General features: G+C 40.0%; 1 long non-coding RNA gene across 4 annotated transcripts in view; it reads left to right on the top strand.

Annotated features, from left to right (window-relative positions):
- Positions 1–1,685: 1,685 nt before the first annotated feature.
- The window catches only part of LOC114879713, a 105,992-nt gene continuing 87,955 nt past the window's right edge, over positions 1,686–19,722 (top strand). For all 4 annotated transcript variants that reach the window (XR_003789961.2, XR_006829327.1, XR_003789966.2 and 1 more), the window contains exon 1: positions 1,686–1,938. This is a non-coding gene — a long non-coding RNA (uncharacterized LOC114879713). The remainder of the gene's footprint in view (positions 1,939–19,722) is intronic.

The raw sequence follows: 19,722 nt of genomic DNA, 5'->3' as shown, positions 1-19,722 counted from the left end.
ACCGATGCAATGAAATTTTAATGACGCCAGACTTGATTAATTCTCCGCAGCTTTGTAACTCCTCAAACGAGGAACTAATTAACTGCTCCATTAAGATAAATAATTTCGCAATGGATTGATCGAAATGCTTTTAATAAAATCCTCGACGAGCACTTCTCCGAAATTTTATCGGATAATCGGGAACGAAAAATTTAATACGAATGGAGATAAAACGATTCCGTGGAGGGGTACGATACATTTTATCCTTTTGCATGTCGATCGAGTATGAAAGGTATCTCGACGTTCATCGAACGGTTACGAGCAACGAAGGCTTTCCGTGGAGTTATCAAACGCGTTTAGAAACGCTTCAAACGGGATACAGGCTGGATAATCTGAACACAAGCGGATCTGCAAAGCGCAATTGAGGATAAAGCATGGTATTCATGGCTGTTTCCAATATTTCAGCTAGCGTACGTCCTTAAACTGGTAATTAAAGCTTTGATCTTGATTTAAGTTTCATAATCGTACATCGTGTGCGATGTACGAACGCGAAAGATATAAAATTGATAAAGAAATATATTCAGTTTCATGGTCAACGTGATAAGCAACGTTACAAAGAAAATAAGAACTATTTTTCTCAACGCAAACGTCGTCGATTTAGCGATTATCAACTGAACTGTACGAAGAAGTCGTAAAGAACAGAAGCACCGTTTGGAAGAGCCGTTCTTCAGGAACAACTGTGGTTCATCCCCTAGCAACGTTTAGGTAAGTACCATCAATAAAAAGAAACGCCCAGCTGTAACTGGTGGAACCGGTGTAAGACAAACGGTTCACCGCAAGAACGCTTGCATACGAGAGGGGCAATCAATTCTAGGAGATATTTCGTAACCACACTGGCCACTTAAGCCGGCTTTATCGTATGACGTACGCCCTGTGTCGTTCCGCTCGATGAGAATCGCGAAATCTTATGGGGGGTCTACTAATCTGTAAAATATTGCGAATGTTTCCTTACCGGTATGCTCCGCCGCGTGGAAAACGTACGATGGGTTCAACGAGAGTTTATTTGGGTTAAAGTGGTCCCCCGTATTTTGTTTCCTTTAAACTGGTAAGATACAACGTTTAGATTTTCCTTTCGCAATTTTTTAAACGGATATTTGTAATACTGAACTGATATTCAAGAATTCTAGTACCATCAAGGAAAATATGTTCTAAATTTTCATAAATTAACATTTACAGTATCGAGCAAAGTAGGCGTCCCTGAGGAAAGTGGCAATATAGGGGAAGTAGGAATTCTCGAAATCTTAATTTTGACGGTATTAATATTAAATGTGATTTAGAAACAAGATAATACAATTTTTAGTTATTAAATATTGTAAAATTTAGTATAGAAATAAGCAGTATGAATAATAACATAAATATTAATTCAAATATTAATTCTACCATGCTTGATACTATTATCAAACAATATTAAAATTGTTATACTGTATATTGCACAAATTATCTACGTAATATTAGTGATACGTACCACTAGTTTGAAGACACAAAATTGTATCAATGAGATTAGAAGCTGGAGTGGGGCAGAGAGCCGGAGAGGGGGCCGTTTCGTCATGCGTATGAAGCGCGCATGCTTGTTATCCCCTCCAAGTGTCGCATGAACTTGGGGCCTACCGGTCGATAGATCGATGATCACTCTGGTCTTTCCGGGCGTCTAGACCAGGCCTAGTGTAGATCACACGTGTTTCGAAAGTGGAATTCCGCATAGCAAAACACGGAACATAACTAAAGTCAAACTGACATTCGCGTACATAGTAAAACGGTTAGTGCTCGGGGTTATTGTTCGCGCCTCAAACTGTGGAATCGGTAATCCAAATATGTCACGGCAGTGCTACGCCTGAAGGTCACGATTTCGGAGTTGGAAGTTTAGCATCTGGACTCTAGATTCTGGAGAATTAAAATCAAGTAAGTTTTTGTATATTTAAAGATCCGAGAAACGAGACCCACTTAACACTAAACCTATCAGGCGTCATAAAACGTATGTAGGAGATGTGCAATCAAGAATCCTATAATTTGTAAGAAATGCAGTAAAAAGAAATAAAATAAACATTATCTATTTTTAAATATATGAAAATATTTTGATCATTATTTAACTGTTAATAATCTTTACTCTGTATTAAGAAATATGTCTTTTTCAAAGCGGCCATTTGACCGTTCACCGTAGGAATAGGTTAGGTTAGGTTGAAGTATCGGTAGGTTTAGTGTTAATCCAAAATGGAGTCATACGTGCAAAGCCAATGCTGACATGGTCAATGTCGAGTCTGAACAAGTAGTTTTCAAATCTATAGACATTTCCACGTTACACGCTCGTTACGAGCGTAGTTTAATGGTCGTGCGTCGTTATTCTGAAAAGTGTCATAGCAGCTAGAGCAGAGCCACAACATCGGCAAAAAGTAGAGGAATTTGTTCTACAGGGTGATTCTCTCGGCGCGCAACACAATAGCCGTGCCGCACAATGGAACCCCTGCTATTCCGTTTCTTGTCTTCGTCTCATTCTCAGCCATAAACACATACAGAGCAGTTTTGGGTCCGGCGATATGGCCCCTGGGTCTTTTTACCCGCAAATACAGCAGGGTTCCATTGTGCGGGGCGGCTATTGTGTTGCGCGCCGAGAGAATCACCCTGTATCATTAGACGTCCTCGTGTTGTCGTATTTCGAATCTCTTAAGAATCTGTTTTCGTTGCATTCACGTGTCCTTCGCTCACCCGAGTATAACTGCGAGTAATTTAACGTCTCTCGTTCAAAATCTATTGTCTCTTTGCGGAGTCGTTCTAGATAATCGGTAGCCGATACGATCAACAACCTTTGCAATGTTCCACCGGAAAATTAAGTGACCTGCGCAAGCTGTACCGCCGATTACTCGATCTAATATTTATTATTTGCAGACAGCGTGTCGCGTTTGTGATCGATCTAACATCGACAGAACCGAATATTCGACCGCGGACGGAGTTATAACAGTTATTGAATAAATTGTCTTTTTATCAGATTTCTTTTTCTCTCATCTGTCGCTGATTTTCCTTGAGATATTCAAAGCTCGATCACGATACTGAGATCGACCGATCACCTCTTCTTTCGCCAAGATCCTTGCGTCAATCTCCGCAAGGAAATTGACTCGGTCTCTCCCAAGAAGTAAGAAGTAAATACAGTTACATCGTATTCATTTTGTTATATTTTCTAACATCTATTGTCTCTTTTATTCAGCACTTGCTTACGGTGTTACCTGATAATAGAAATCATTTGTTCGTTGTTAAGCACAGGTTGGCAGCAGTAAAATAGAAACTTTAACGAGATGCTGTTTATTCTTCTATACACTTCTAGCATAAACGTACCAACTATTCTTTCTTATCTTTTCAATTGCTTTTATGTAACTCTCTTATTCGACGAACAATACCAACATTGTACTAATAGTATGAATACTGAAAACTGTATTAAAGACATTTTATTAATTATTATGAGTATTTTGAAAAAGAATCCGGCTACCTAAAACGAAGCAATAGAAGATATTTCTATCGTTGTGATAAAAAAAAAAAGACTTAAGTATTCACGATGAATCGCCGTGAATTTCCGTCCAATTACGAATGAACGTTCATAGAAACAGATTTCATCGCGAACCTGGTCATTCGGTTCATTGACGCAACAATTTTTTATTCTCTTTCCAGATATCGCGTTCTGGATTATTCCCGTCCATTAGGAAATCGTTCGCGAGCATTTATCTTTCATCTCCGGTTTTAAAATAGAATTCACTGGTTAAAAGTTGATGCTAAAGATGGCCTTTATCAGGCAAGCTTTCAATTAGATAACAGTCCGCCACAGAGTAGATCAGAGAAAACGACGAAACCGAGCATACGTTCGACGAACGTGTCTCGCTAATTAAATTTCCGTTTCCTAGTTGCCCCGTCTCCCCGTTCATCCTCGATTTATCCTTTTTCAACTACGTTCATTTCCAGATTGCATTTGTCGCATTTCCGTGAATTGCCCCTTTCTTACGAAATAGAAATAGAAACTCAATATCGAGTATTTCTCAAAGGATAAATTTTATTTATAATAAATTTTGTGAGTATTTAAAATAAAAAATATCATTTTTGCGTGTAATGAATAGTACGAGGGAAATGTACCGAATATTTGAATATTCTAATTATCGGGATTATCGAAATAGTTCAATTGTTCTAAATTGAATTCCGCGTTCTATTGATATCTGAATATTTGAATATATCGAATATTCAAATTTTTATAATGCTACTCATCGATCCGCTGTTACGAGCAGTTTCTCTCGCACGTCTTCTTGCATTCTCCACGGTAGTGGGAGGAATTCATAATGCCGTTCTCGAGTAGATCGAGGCGTTAAGTTAACGGCTTCCAATATTCGATCTATAGGGCTATGCTGCACTCAACAGCCTGATAATGCTTTACTTGCATTATGGAAAACAGTTCGTTAAAGCGGTATTATCCGTTCGGTCGGGTCCCACATACATACCTGAAGGCTCAGCTGTGCGTCAAGAATCCCTAAGACACGATACATCATCAAACATCAATCAATATTATGATCAGATCAAACTGTGCCGCACTATGTAACATTTTTTCTTGGTATTCGACATGTTACATATGATCTGGATGAATAAAAAAGACCGTGATTGAATCCTGAAAAATTACGGTTGAAAATCACTGATTGTGAAAACTAAATTGGAGTCCTACACAGTAGAAGGGTTAAGAAGCCATGATATAAGACTATCGGTGAAGCGTGGCTAACATATCTCTCTCTAATCCGGTTCACTGCGAATTTGAGGGGGTATTGTTCCAGTGTGCTGCCTTATCACCGTTCTCCAATTCCCTTTGGAAGTGTCCCTTACACCTCGAAGGAGTACCTACCCGGCAATTCTCAAGGCCCGATCTTCGGCCGTGTCGTGTACCCACGCCCACCAAGTCGATGGCCATTGTACTTTAAACAAAGCGGTCTCCGTGAATTGTACCAGGATTTAATGAAAGAAGATAGGAGTCACCCTTTTATCCGACGAAATGGTCGCCACTGTCTGCCGTCGCCAACCGATTTCTGAATTATTGAGAACAGACCTTGCTACCATGGAATTTGTTAAACGAACTGTGAGCTCGAGGTCGGAGGATTTTTCAAGATGGTAACGACAGAATGAAGAGGCAATTTCCTGGCAATTTTATTTGAAAATTCTACAGGGGAGAAATTTTTCTGATTTTCAAAATTAACTTATAACGAACGTTTCCAAGATTCGAAGATGCAGCTGATAATTATTAATGACTCGAAATAAGTTCGCAATTAAGCATCAGGATAATTCGAAGTTTTCTGTGAAAATTCGCACCGTCTCGTGGAAATTGTAACAGGGTTTCCTGGTTCACAGGAGGCTGCGAGCGAGAAAAAAAGCATGGCGGGAAACTTAAATGCGACCGCTACAACGTAATTACCCGGCGAACTTTTCACTTGGCGCTCGGACAACTGCAGGCCTCGTCGTTTTCCCGCCTCGAAGTTTACGGCTGTTCCTCTCGCGATAGCGGCGCGGTGTCCGTCGCAAAATATCTCCGAAACGCCTCGTGAAAGTATTCCCACGGAAAAGTTGCCACGTTCCACTGTACAGCCCGTCGAGCTTTAGCTTCTCGCGTCCAGGAAAAAGCTCGTCTCGTCGGAAAGTTTACGCAGTCCTCTGTTCTGCACTGCTCGTCGCCGAAAGGAAGGAGAGGACAAAGAGTTTTCCACGCGGCGATTTGCTGTGACTAGCGCGATGAAAATACTGGCGGAACGAGGGGTTGGCTTAACGACGTACGGTTCGGGATAAAGGAGAAACGAGTTGAACTTTTTGACGACACTGCTAGCGGCGAGCTGCGAGATAAACGTCGTCCCTTTACGAGTACCGGCCGTCACAGTAGATAGTGTCCGGCATGGGTCGGCCGGTCGGACAGTGGTGTAACGACTTGTTTTGTCAGGCGCCGCCTCCAATGGCACAAATCACTCACGCGACAGCCAGCTCCGATGGGTCTATCAGAGAAATCGCTGCGACGAGCGTTCGTAGAGTTTTGGGAAGATCGTCAGCCGCGATGGACCGTGCAGGAAATGGTGGTCATTGAATAAATCTCTGGAACTTTATAGAAGGTGATCCGTGGAACGTTTTGCCATCATTAAAATTCTAATATGTTTAATCTATAAATTGAAAATAACAGAGTAGCAGTTATTCAGAATAATTGCGATGCAATACTGATTTTATAGAAGACTTAGATTTCAATAGCTTTTCACGAAACAATTTAACAAAAGATTGATTTTAATCAGCTTCCGGATGACGTGATTGCACGTCATCCGTCTCTTCCTGTGAAATTTAATGATGTTCATCAGCATGAATGCGAGCGACCATTGTATTATTATTTCATTTAAACCGCTGCTAATCAAAATTCGTTTATTCGCTAAACGCAAAATCAGCTTAAAACGGTTTTATCGGTCCCATGGCTCCGGTGCCTGCATGGTACCGCGTTGTAACAGGCTGCGGGGGTGCCTTTAATTCTCAATGCAATTAGCTTTTAATTTTCTATACATTTCCAGATATAATTAACATCGTCGCGACACGGCAGCGCGGCATGCATCATAGAAAACGCGCATTTACAGGCTTATAAAACAGCCCCGTGACGTTAATTAACATCTGTAAAACACACATTGTCGTGCTATTGTGGTTGAAATGAGAAACTAACGTTTCCATCGCGAAAACTTCGGGCGGACATGTACGAAGGGTTGGTTAATCGTCCGAGTTGGGTGAAATTTCTCGAGCAGCCACGTTTCCGTGAGAAAGAAAGCAGACCGGGGAAAACGGACAGGAACCGGATGCCACGACGAAGCGACGAAGTTTCGGACTTTCGCAGGGAACGTTCGTTGATCTATCGTTAGTTTAAACCAAAGAGAAAGCCGCGGCGATCCCGTGGAACGCGCCGCCATCAAACGAGGGAAATCGAACTTTTCCAATTGATTCGACTTAAACTGACGAAGGGAGCCACCTTCGGTGGAAATCGTTCGGTTTGCGCACCTACCCACCCGCTCCTTTTTCTACTTCCCCCTTGCTCCTCGAACTTCCACTCTTTGCCTCTTGTCGATCGACTTCATCGTTCGACTTCCCATCGATCTCTTCCCTCGACCTCGCCCCCGACGACCTCCAGGCGAAATATCGTGGGAACTTTATCGAAGCGAGCTTTTCTTCGAATTCAAAGGCGACTACTTGTTCTCGCTTTTTGACTTCGCCGCTTCGTGTAGTGGTATTCTGCGGTTCAATTAACTTGAATTAAATTTAATTAGGGATTTAATCAATTTTTTTGACGTCTCTGTCGTTAGTAGATATTTCAAACTTCTCGCGATGTGCTTATTTGGGGAGGAGTACGATAATTGAGAAGATAAATGAAATAGGAGGTGCTATGGTCAAACAAGTAGTATAGGTATATAAATTCCTCAATTTCAAAGTAATGAAACGAAAGACATATTTTTGACCGGGTGTTACGTTTAGAATTTCCTATTAAATAAAAAATGGAACATCATTTATTTCTCAAATACGACCGAGCATTGTGGGACTTCGAAGCCTTACATTAACTAATCGAGACGTGTTTCGTTTCATCATTCTTGAAATACTTTGCACACATATCACATATATTCTCGTTGTTTTTGAAGAACATCTAAGGTATCTTCTTGGACTTCGAAGAGGAGTTCACGAATTCTGTCGGGGAATAATAGCACCGAAAGAAAAACTAATTCCGGTGGCAGGAAGATGAGTACAGAAAGAGATAGGAGGTACTCGAAGGAAGGTACTCGTAAGGTGATTTCGAAGGACAAAACCGAGGAACTATGATACGCGATAACGGTACACGTACAGAATGCGTTTCACAACCCGGAGAGATTGTCAGGCCAATAATGCATTTCTCGCGGAAAAATCCAGGGAAGAGTACGTTCGGTCTAGAGTTTTAGTCATTTAAAATGCATAGAGTTCATAACTTATTCCCAGACGACTGGCGCACCCCGCAGCAGGGATTGCAACCCCTGTTTCACCTCTTCCATCCTCCCGGAAACCTTACGGGCAACGTGTTTTCACGCTCGCGACTCTTACACCGTTTCGCCCGCCACTTTTCTTTCGACATTTTACATTGTCAAGTGTGGGATGATGGAACGCGATATCAAATTCCCGGTATCGAATTCTGAAAACGGAACTTTGAGAGACTCCGGGGCACGTTCCATTATGCAGTATTCCGTCGAACATTTTCTATCGATACTCGTGTTCATTTATTCTCTGTTAGTAATAGTACATTTTTTATCGATGCAAGGCTTTCGAAGATTTTGAAACAAACTTTGTCTTGAGTTGCTATTAAAAATTTCATAAAAATGAAGTAGACATTGGATACCAGCAAATTATTTAGCTTTTGCAATATTGATAGCAAAACGATCAGCATGAAAAGAACGGAACTTTCGAAGCGGAAAGCGTGCAGCCACCGTCAGAGAAACGTATTTTTACCCGGTATAATCCGAATATAATTCGGTTTTATGGTGACATTTAACCATGGCAGTGCGCGTTCAAGGGGTAACAGCCTCCCATGTGTGCGGTTAATTGTTAGACGCGTGTGTTGGAGTCCAATTAAGCCATTATACGGGGCGCGAAAGTTGAGGCTAAGAGAAATATAAAATCTCAGCGGGGGAAAATAATTTACTAGCGTTTATTCGTCAGTTTTCGCTTGCCTCGCAGTTTTAACTTGTTTTGCAGTTTCTAACGTTACGCTATCTGGATTTCGCATTTGTTGCGGAATCTTAATAGCATTTTCGTTATATCGAATTAATATCCTTAGAAAAAGAACATGAGAAATAATGTAAAAAGAGGCTGTATAGCGATCAAACGCTTGACGCGTCCATCGTGCAACAGCTTTGATAAAAATCGAGTGGAACGTTGAAGCGTTAGCTTTTAAAGGGTCGCCGTTTAAGAGACTCGTCAATTATTAACGACACACGTTACCGATCAATATTCCACTTTATCGCGTATGCCATTGGTCAGAGAAGATAACGCTGCATCGAAAGTGCATCAAAATTTATTGAATATTCTTTCGAATCACTTGTATCCAAGAATTTCATTTTACTAAAATTGTGTTAATTAAGCAACAAAATTATACATATTTTCTATTTAGCCAAAGGCTTGGCGGAGCAAGCTTTTTGCAGACGCATTGTTAATAATTACCCAAAACGAGCGAATATTACTCCGCGACGAGGTTGTTCGCGGGTGGTATCAAGGAATTACTGGGACGTAAAATGAAATTATTTGAGTTACTTCGTACGTAATACAGTTGCACTGCTGCGGGAACAAAATTAAGATATGAAGTTCTAACTACGCTCTTACCAGAAGTTACAATTATTATGTAAAGGTATAGCAGACGTGAAAAGAATTTTCATGGTAACGCAGAAAGCGAACTATTAATTTCCAGAAACAATAAGAAATTTAAAATGTAACATAAATTAATCAACGTTAATGACAAGTCTACGTGTGGTTGACCTTCGTCATTGAAAGTGGTTTTACCTGTAACCCTTTCTTGAGTAGAGAATTAAATATTGATGAACTGGAAGGACCAAGCGTTCTGGAGTAAGATACTTAAGAGAGTCACTTCCCAAGGATTTCTCCACATTTTCGTGCTTACTGCTTCTACAGTCACATTGGTAAGGATCCTGAAGCAGTAGGAGAAGGATAACGTCTTACAGGGGTGAACAGCAGCTTCCAGCAACAGCTCGAGGAATGATTTAATAATGTGTAGAGCATTAGTCGACCCGAGTAACGTAAGCGGGGATAATCCTTTTAACCAGTTGTCTAGCAATCCCTTTAACCCTGAAACCTGGGCGACAACTAATTCCACCAGATATTGCGGGGTAACACGGTCTTATACAAAGGACCATTAGTGCTGCGTGTCATTCGCAACGTACGTACCTTACGCAGATTCATATGTTCCAGTTGTTTTATGGCACAGTGGGTGTATGGGAGATATAGGGTTGGTTTGGGTCAATTTGCAATGAATCTCCATTTTATATAGAGGGAGGTATAGGTTAAATAATTAATTTTGGAATTTTAGAATTTTAGAATCTTAGAATTTAAAAATCTTAGGATTTTAGAATTTTAGAATTTTAGAATCTTAGAATCTTAGAATTTAAAAATCTCAGGATTTTAGAATTTTAGAATCATTATATTCTGTGTACGTGAGGGGAATACATGGATTAAATTTTATAAATTTTCTAAATCAAATTGAAATCAATATTGAAATTCTAATTAATCAATAAAATTCCTTGTCACTGTTTCCACTTTGATGATATAAACGTCCACTATTTCCACGTTTCTGACTGTGCAAATAGATAGGTAGGAAGGCTACGAAATTAGACGAACCTTGCCACCCAAAAGGGTGGCCTTATTACAAGACTTTCGAGTTTATTGCCGAAAGGGATGGACCGGTGCGTCGAGCAATTTTAGACTCCTTTGCTTTTGCACGGAAATGCGCCTTTTCCCCTTCGACCCATCGCTCGACCTCTTAATGGTAATTGGCCCGTATTTCTAACGAGTCTCTGGAGAAGCTGCGTGACATTGATTTAAATAATCCATAGGGTCGAATGGATGCTTTAATTAGGTAAGTTCGCGCGGGTTGCCTGCTGCTGTTACCAAAATTCTCTCTTCAAATACGTGAATTCGAGAACGTAGGGTTGAAAACCTTTAAAGTAATGCTTCTGAGACTCTTATTATTTCGTAACGAATACATATTCATAATATCGTCTGTGGCTGGAGTGACTCGAGATGTATTAACCCTCGAAGAGTCAATTGAAAACACAGACAATAAATTGTAATTCAATTTGAAAAGATTATTCCAATTCGAAAATTACGTCTTTGATAAAATTATTGATGCTTGAATTTACTTTGCCTTCGATTGTGAAGGAAATCCGATTTGTAAATACGCCAATAAAACGTATGATTAACTTTCATGCAAATGCTTGTTTATTAAAAAGTCGAGCTCGTAAGAGGGATCAATGAATTCCGATAAAATAGACTCTTTAAAAGCAACCCTTCGTAAAAAAGCATTATCCTCTACACATGATGTTTCCGATCGTAAGTGGATGTACACGGTTTCAAATTATCGGAACACGCGATAACGTGAACAAAAACCCGGATTTCATTTAAAAAATAACAAACTTCGATTTACCTTGCCAACAGTCGTTTTTATCATCAATCAACAGCTTAAAATTGTACAGTATCACTGAAATTCGGTTTTCTCTACTATATATATATCGGTGTGAACATTTCTTAACCATTGATATCGATATCTTCAAATTTAAATTGAAGGATTATAAATCCTTTTGAGTTGGAGAAAATTTCAACCTGTTTCTCGTTTCTGAATATTAACCACATTTATGAAATATTATAATTAACAGTCAGAGCAATTTTGCTGGGTTTGAATAATGTATCGTTGGAATTTAAACTTTCCAGGGATCGCTTTAAACGACTACGTTTCCACGAGACCGAATAATGTTAATAATTAACGAAGTCTTATTACGATTGACGAACACGAATTCGTTTGCTCTTTGTACTAGATTGCGCTCCTCGCATTCGCGCTGAACGAATTTTATACCAGTTCCCGTGTCGCATAATTCATCTCTCAAACTGATAAATGTAATTACGCTCGACAACGTATCGCTAGTTGGCTTAAAATTATAAAAGTTATTTTATAGTTTCCTGTGACGTTAATGCACGAGCGCCTGTAACACAGCGGATCGGTTATTTAATTATCCCCTCGTTTTAATTAGCTGCAATTACCATTATCATCAAGTAACGCGTTTACCTCGAGCGATCATTCCTAGTACCTCCACATAGCTCATATTCAATATTTTATATTTAATTAGGTTTCTAAATCATGTACAGAGCATCAGGAAAATGTCTTACAAAGGTTTTTGTTTTAAAGAAACAAATATTGTATCGCGGTACATGGTAACACCTTGTACGCTTAATTTCATGATTGCATATTTCTATATGCAGTCAACATCAAAATTCGCACGTAATGTATCGTATGGTACTCGATAATCATAAAGTTCAAAAGCTATTCGAGTATTCATGGTTCTCGTGGATCATCATAAACCAAGTGATGCTACTTCCAGGTAGTAGCCAGAACTAGTTCTATCTGAAGTCGTAAAATATCAAATTATCAACGTAGCAAAATATCTAGAAACCTGAACATAGTCGTATGCTAAGATGATTATACTAACAATATAAATTTAATTCAATTTAATTTCTTTAATTATATATGAATTTAATTCAATTTAATTTCTTTAATTAAATTCGTGATGCCAACCAGCAATGGACCTTAAGTCTTTCAGTGTGTCATCGTCTGTGTTTACACGCCCTTGAAATGTTCCTAGAAAAAAAGAAAATTTCCCACAGGGTATTGAAATTCAGAAAACCCCATGGTTTCTTTTTTTTTTACCTCTTTTCTGCTCGCGGGTCCGTGTTGATCGGTAAGCTGAAAGTTTACATAGCGATACAGGATCAGAAGCACTTGGTCGAGCATGGTTACGAAACAATCGCCTGGGAGCGACGTTACACAGAGTTTTTCGATTTTATTTAAGATAAGGCAGCATCATGCTCAGCCTCAGGACCAACGTACCTTCATCACGATATTATAATGCACCTGCCGCCCGATACAGGTCGAGTTTACGAGCTCGTAAACCGATACGAGGCTTTAATATAAGAATGTTATAGTTTGATTCTCGTAAATTTAGTGGCGGGCCGACGTGGCCTCGATGCAGCCTTGTGTTCACGATTTATACGCACGGATAATCGAAAAACGTCGAGCTTGTATTCATTGACACGACACCGCAAGCAGATATATCATTCGGTGAACTTTATCCATTCATGAGGTCATAGAAAAAGTTGTAAAATCTCTTTGCCCGTGAATGGTACAATGATCTCTTTCACTGCGAATGGAAAGCTAACATTCTTTTCCATCACGCGGGTAACGGTAATATATTTATCAAAAACTTGTGTAGACACATCGACTAGGGATTGAAAGGGTTAATATAATGGTAACTGGGAAAAATTTACATTCTCCCTGGTGGCTATCTGGCCATCCTTCGTGGTACACAATCGATCCAACGACAAGTTTTCCACTTTACGAAGCAAAGTTTTCTGGATACGATTCATGGAACAGGGGTTGAAGTGTTTCACAAACGGCCCGACCGTACACTATTGGACAAAATCGGCCGACTTTCACGGAGGCGTTTCCATAAATATTTATAAGGATGTCGGTAAGGTTAAACGAAATCCAATAATAGAGGTTTTTCGTTACCGCCCGATCGCGCAGTTAATTGTGGATATTGCGATTTGTAGCAACCGTAGAGTACATTTTGATTCTGCACCTTTCTTTTCTACAGAAAAATCTTATTTACTTGCAAATTCGAAGGGTGTAGGATAACGTTAGCTCGGAGAATCGACGAAATTTCGAGACATTTATGACTGACGATCGGTATAATAGGATACAGGTAAAAACATTTTTCGTTAAAAAATTTCTATTTATTTATTTTAAAACTGGAGGGCTTACAATTTTGAAATAAGATACAACAGAATCGCAAACGCCTGGTTAACTCGCGCAAGGACGCGTTAACGGGGGATTTTCACGTTTCGCGGAAATAAGAACGAATCGGTCTGTATATTCGCCGGGTTTGCTCTGAGGTATGCGTTTAATAAACGAACAGCGGCTTTCAGCACAGAGCTACACGTATTTCGCGTCTAAATACAGCAGGCATAGCAGAGGATTGCTCGCGTTCCTTATTTCGCTGTAAAATTTGGCGAGATTAAAAATTCCGAAATATACGCGTTCGCGTGATATACGGACGAGGGATGAAGCTTCTTTCTTCGCTGAACAACTGTTCCTTCTATCTTATTTCTTATTTCGTTCTTCCCGTTATCGAATAATGTACTTATCGCTTTATCTACCGGAAGCCTATTAATAAGCTTTTTGACAGTATCGGCTGTTGAAGAAAAATCAATCAATAACCTTTTGATTATTACAAATTCATATATGTATAACTCAGTTGAAATAATGAAAGTTAAATGTACTTAAATTAAGAGGAAATTGAAAAGATAGGTTACACCTTTTAATCTTTAGTTGTTGTTCATTACAAGGTAATAGTGTGTATTTATTTTATTTATGACCGGTCAAATTGAATAGATGTTCAAATTTTAATGTAATTCTAAGTATAATTCTTTCAGAATATTTAAATTCATGAGAAATATCATTATTGGTGATATAACGTGTTTTGCGATGCAATGTATTGCACTCATTATACGGTCAACAAATTAACCAGCTAGATTAAATGTCCAATGAAAAGCAACATCCATAAATCGTAAATCAAATTCCATTGTTTCTGCCGACTGCATCGTTGCCACGTTCAACATTATGCGAACGAATAATTGAATGGAAAATGAAGCAAAAAAAAAGAGGTCGTACCGTTGAAAAACAGCTAATGAACTCCATAATTCCATGACATTGTATTACGTTTTCTGTTTTCACGAATGGCATTCACTGGCTGCATTACCGACAACGTTCCAACGAAGTGTGACGGTCGACGCAATTAAACAAAAGCTTAATTTAGAGAGGGACCACCGACGGAGGTGATACGAAATGTTTGCTTCACCCCTTCGGAGGAATCCTTTATCCGTACCCTTCCGTCAGTTTGTTAATGCGCATTGCGAGCGTGCCAACGTGGCCAAAAATTTTCCATGCAATTAAACCGATTTATATTTTCGGAAGTGGCGTAGCCGTTGATAGCGAGCCTCGTCCATGCGATAAATCAACCTTTAGCCGTTTTTATTCATTTTTTTTTTCTCTGTTCACCACCGGCATGAAAATAAATTATAATGTAAATTCTTTTTCGTTGCCGTTGAAAATAATATCGTATCGTTGACACATGAAACATCGTTGTTTTCGTTTTATCTACCTGTGCCGCGAAATAACGCGTCGATGAACTCGCACGATGAAGCTTTATGCGAATCAAACTGCAAAACATAACTGTGGATCGAATTAAATTGTGAAACAGAGTTGAAAGTTGTTTTTGTTTTGTTTTTTGTTTTGTTTTGTTTTTTATTCGATGTTGAAACCATCTGACAGAGAATAATTCATAATGATGATGCAGTGTTTAGAGGAGAGTTCGAGTTGTCGCGAAACGATTAAAGATACCGAAGTCGAATTAGAAAGTTGTACAATTGGAAATCAAATCAAACATAGGGAACGCGACACGCGTTCGGAATTGCTGTTCGTGCTCGCTCAGGGTGCACGCGATTGTTTGAAACTTTTTCTCCGGTTATTCACCCTCTGTTACTGTGCTTTTCTAGACGAAGAAATAATTGTGTACTTGGAAGACTGTTTCTTTTTCATTGGCCAACCACGGCGAAAAGATTGCCTGCAACAATATTTACGATAATATCGGTTTGCTCAGCGAACGCGGCAAAGTTTCCCGGATAATTGACGTTTGCAAAAGCGTGCGAGGCTGAGTTGTACGTAATCTTTGACATTTTCCCCGACGAGTATATTTTAAATCATTTCAAAATTCCCGCAAACTCGAAGTCGAGAATAAACTGCAAACTAGTATGAAGTTATTAATTAAATAAAGAGATTTACGGCATGCATCGCGTATTCTTGGAAGAAACGATAAATTGCAAGGAGCGCGGATAGAATCATCACTTCGTAAAGCGGTCGTATTTCAATGAAACTTTATTTACAGTCTTATCCGTTGAAATAATCGCTGGTCGTTGGCAATGTTGCATAATCTGAGGAAACGTGAATTGGCAGTGGCTTTACGAGCCAAGATTGCGCGATTACAGCAACACTTGACCCACTGCCGACTCGTTAAAGTTCCGTCGACGTACACTGCTGGAAATATTCCAGCCACTTCCGTAATAAGACATTTCCATAATCGGAATAAAAGTTCTGAGCGTGCTCTATAAGATTTCGTCCGCGAATCTTTTATGTCTTTGTGCCGGGACGAGATTCAGATTTTATTCAACGGTTATACGTTTATTCCGCGCTGATCAGCTTGTCGAAAGAGCGCCGCCTGTAAAATTAAACACAGCAAGAGGGTGAACGATGGATCGAACGTGTTCTTTCGAAAACTTGTTTGCTCACTTTTCGTCAACTCTCCACGGGATGGGAGCCGAACGGAGTTTCCCGGTCATGAATTTTGGATTCTCCGGACAAATTGGGTCACTTGTGCAGGATAATTGAATTTTCCGGTTAAAAGGCAATCATCTTTGCTACACTCGCGCCTCTATTAGCTACGCGTCGCCGTGGAATAATTTTCGGGAAATTGCTCGTGTAATGGAATATTCGCTTGATCGTCACTCAGTTAGTAACATTATACCAGGATCGAAAAATGTAAAATTACCCGTCGCATCCGTAGTAATTGCTTCCTCTATCGTTGTCGTGCGTGCGTCCCGCAAATTCAGCCGTCGCGTCGCTTCGGGCTGTAATAATATCGTCGTCGAAATTTCCCGACGCGAAAAAAAAATAAAAAATACAAAACTGCGTTCCACGAGGGTAACATCCGATCTCGTCGGAAAATTCACGCGAAACGAGTTCGTTGATTGACATTTACTTGAATTTCTCTGCCTCTTCTTTGCTGCGTCTTTCTATCCTTCCTCTAACTATCATAAATTGAAACTGAAAATCCCAAGAATTTCATAGATTTAGAATTATTTTGTCTCGCTTAAGATATGGTCACTTTTTTACATATTTTAATTCCGTTTAAAACACCCTGTACAAACGTTTACTCTCGTGCCACGAACGAACAACTCAATGGACGAACTCGAGAACTGCCCCATGCCTCGTCGAGGAAATTCGTTGTCGTTGTCAGGATCGTTTACGGGTACCCATACAACCCCTCGACGGGATCCCATGGCACGAAGGATGCGTTTATCGGCGCGTTCGTGTTGGAAACGGGATGCCGACGGTCTCCATAGGTATTCATAGGGACGGCTGGTACGGCTGATCTAGCGGGATTCGTAGCGACAATAATCGAGGGAAATCGATGCCGTCGTGTGAGCCGCGTACGCCTGCCACGCGGCTAATAATGTGTAATAATGCGTCCCTACATATGTACGAATATTATCCGTCGTGTATAACCAGCCGTGTAGCCGGTGTTGATGGCGACGATGATGACGGGATCGTCCTGCCACCTCGAATATCGCCACCAGCTTCCGTCCCTGATCATGTTGTTACCGTTTCCAGATTAGCGTAATTATCGACGTATCGATTAGACGAAACGAGGATTCTGCTTTTCCTGATAGATCAGACAGGGGAGACGAGGGGTGTGCATTTAATTTATTCCGAAGAAGAGATTGTAGCTAAGGGTCGAGTTGATTCGATGGAAGAGATTGAGAGATTAATTTGAAGTTAAGCAAAGGTATCGATATCCTTATTGAAATTGCGTTATTTTCGATACGAAATCGTGACAATTTTCAGGGTTTCAGACTTACCAGCAATAAAATAAAATTTATTTTATTTCAGTCTGTTTTCGGAATCCTGAAAATTTTACTAATTTTAATTACGATTGTTTATCATTTCTGTTCTTCGTTTTGTATCTTGATAAATGCATTGGAAGTTCTTTGTCATTGTAACATTGTTCCATCACTTTTGATGCAACCAGTACTGCGAACCCTTTCGATGATCAGCGTTCCAACAAAGTTGAGTGGCGTTGGCGCCCTTCGTGCATACATATTTGTCGAGAGCATCCGATATTCACATATTTGAGAGTAAAATCAATCGTGCCTATCGCGAGGAAGCGTCGGTTAAAAACATGCAAGAACGGTAATGTTGCTTTGACGCGCTTTTTCATTACGAACACTTTCTGTCGTAAATCATTCGAGCACCGTTTAATTACAACGATAGCCCTCTTGTGTAATTAGCGCGATTATAAAACATTCTACATAAATATTTATGAAAAATATCGTTCTTACTGTTTCGTCGAATTAATACCAGAAAGACTCGAATTAATTAGTTCAATCTGATTATCGAAATTAAGGGTTGATGTAGAGAAGTCGAAGGTCACGTGTTAATTCCAGCCAAGTTTACAAAGAAGCCGTGCGGATCTGTCGGTTAACCAACGTCACATCACGGTTTAGGCAACGGAATGAAATTACGAACAGTTAACGATATTCTGCACGGACGGTAGGACCAAACTAATCTAATAACCTAAAGATCGTAGTGTATGCGCCCTGCTGCTTCCCTGCCGATCGTGGCTGCTAGCTCGATCGTTACCTGCTTCCATGCCACGATTTCGAATCAACTGACCCGGTAAACCTGGCGTCGCTTAGCTTTCTACAATTAACGCCGTATCCGCTCGAAGGACTCGTCCCTCGCGATGGACCGCAGTCCTAAAACAACGAAACTGACGCGTGCCCCGACTACCGGATCCTCCGCATACCGTATCGACCTGGGACCACGAATCGAGACTACGGACGTATCGGGATTTACGGGTCAAATTGACCTAGAGAGCTAGAAAGTTGCGCAGAGTAAGTGCTTCGGTTTTAACGCTCCTATTGATACACAGCTATTGAAATTACATATTTAAAGGTGGATGAAAGAGATCGTTGATGAATGTAATATTTTTCGAACGAAAAAAATATCAAAATGTAGGCAATACTTGGCTCGAACAGATTGTTTCAGCTTCACGCGGATTCCTATCACCATGAAGGCAGTAACGATGTATAAAATTTCGCGGGTCAGCACCGTCGTCCACAACATTGTTTCACGCTAACGAACGTTTATGTACACGCGTGACGCACGGAGAAAAATATTTGCGAGGGAACGTGCTTGCGAATACGAAGGAATAGTATGTTCCAATAAATACGCGTTGTCACGGTGAGGTGAACTGTTGACACAGTATTTCGAAAAAAGCGAAATGTCACGTGTGTACCCTTCTTTTTTTTTTCGTCGGGATATTTCGGTTGTTTTGACATATCGAGAGAGATACTGAAAATATAAAGCAATCGTAAACATGCGAACAGGATAAAAATACAAATTACTGCAATCCTATATAAGTAAAATTATTTAATTTTCTAATTTCATATATTTCAGTTAAACGTATGGCAATTCCATTAATTTTTCACTGAACATTTTCAAAGATTGTTCAAATATTATAATATTTAGATATCGAAGGTTCTACCATAGCACTATATAACAAAATTCATTTTTCATAGGCGTAGAACGGATCAGTTGTAAGTAAAACGCAGCGTAAGTAGTATAATCCATCTATCGTCAGACAGGATTTCAAACGTCTCAAGTTTCTCTTTTCTCGACGCACACGTTGTAGGTAATTGTGGTATCTCGTGTTCCAGAGAGAAGAACTTTAGAGGGTGGTGGTCCGTCGAGGTTGTCCACGCAAAAATTGCACGCACAGTTGACTTGGTGCCGACCGAAAGTCCTCCTAGATTGGGCTTTGACCCGGCTCGATAAGTTAATCTCCCCCTGTCTGCTCCTCCGTGTGCTCGTGACACTCGCCTTTGATTTATTAGAACGTCGATCAGTGTCGCGCGATGGCTCGTATCGAATTTCGAATGCGTCTGTTTGCTTGTCCGTTGCTTTTACCGAGTCTTTGTAGAACGACGTTCGACGAAAGAAAATATTAGCCTGGGTAAAGATTGCAC

The sequence above is a fragment of the Osmia bicornis genome, chromosome 4, assembly GCF_907164935.1.
Source record: "Osmia bicornis bicornis chromosome 4, iOsmBic2.1, whole genome shotgun sequence".
NCBI classification, from domain to species: Eukaryota; Metazoa; Arthropoda; class Insecta; order Hymenoptera; family Megachilidae; genus Osmia; species Osmia bicornis.
Note: the sequence above shows the minus strand (reverse complement) of the source record. Positions and strands in the feature narration are given on the sequence as shown.